Below are 1183 nucleotides of genomic sequence, written 5' to 3' on the forward strand. Positions count from 1 at the left end.
AAGTTCAAGTTCTAAGTTCAAGTTTAAGTTCAGGTTCTAATTTCAAGTTCAAATTCAAATTCTAAGTTCAAGTTCAAGTTCTAAGTTCAAGTTCTAATTTCAAGTTCAAGTCTAAGTTCAACTTCAAATTCTAAGTTCATGTTCTAAGTTTAAGTTCAAGTTCTAATTTCAAGTTCTAGTTCTAAGTTCACGTTCAAATTCTAAGTTCAACTTCAAGTTCTAAATTTAAGTTCAAGTTCTAATTTCAAGTTCTAGTTCTAAGTTCACGTTCAAATTCTAAGTTCAACTTCAAGTTCTAAATTTAAGTTCAAGTTCTAATTTCAAGTTCTAGTTCTAAGTTCACGTTCAAATTCTAAGTTCAACTTCAAGTTCTAAATTTAAGTTCAAGTTCTAATTTCAAGTTCTAGTTCTAAGTTCACGTTCAAATTCTAAGTTCAACTTCAAGTTCTAAATTTAAGTTCAAGTTCTAATTTCAAGTTCTAGTTCTAAGTTCACGTTCAAATTCTAAGCATTCAAACATTCGTCATCTAAATTCATGACATTCAAACATTCATCATCTACTCATAACACTTCAATTACTAATTTCTAACTTCAAATTATTAACACTTTACTAACTAGTCCAAAAATCAAATACCAAAAATCCCAATTCAACCTCAAATTACATATTCTCAAGTTTAAACTAGTCCTAAAATACAAAAATGCTAATTCTTCACTAACTAACAATGCCCAATATAAAAATGCCCATTTTTTTTAAAAAACCCTAAAATAAAAATCTTCAATCAATTATCTATACCTAACTAACAATAATCAAATCAAAGTAACAATTGAATAACACCATTACTTTCACAACTCTTCATCCTCAATCTTCTCCAACTGTTGCAATTTCAAGGTTATTTCTCTGTTTTGATTTCTTAGGCCTTGGCATTGGGTCAACACCTTTGATAAGTATAGTAAAAGATGTGCTCAATAACATCAAGCAACAAAAGGACATCGAAGATGGCACTAAAGGTAGTAAAAGAAGTCCTTTTACAACCCAACAAACAAAAACAACAATATACTAACAAACAATCAATTATAATAATTAGAATTGAAAAAAAAACTAAAATTTAACCCTACCTGCAGCGACGGTGACCAGCGAAGGCAGCAGGCGACGGGGAAGGGCAACACTGGGAGAGGACGACGA

Source organism: Solanum tuberosum, unplaced genomic scaffold, assembly GCF_000226075.1.
Source record: "Solanum tuberosum cultivar DM 1-3 516 R44 unplaced genomic scaffold, SolTub_3.0 scf01014, whole genome shotgun sequence".
Lineage (NCBI taxonomy): Eukaryota > Viridiplantae > Streptophyta > Magnoliopsida > Solanales > Solanaceae > Solanum > Solanum tuberosum.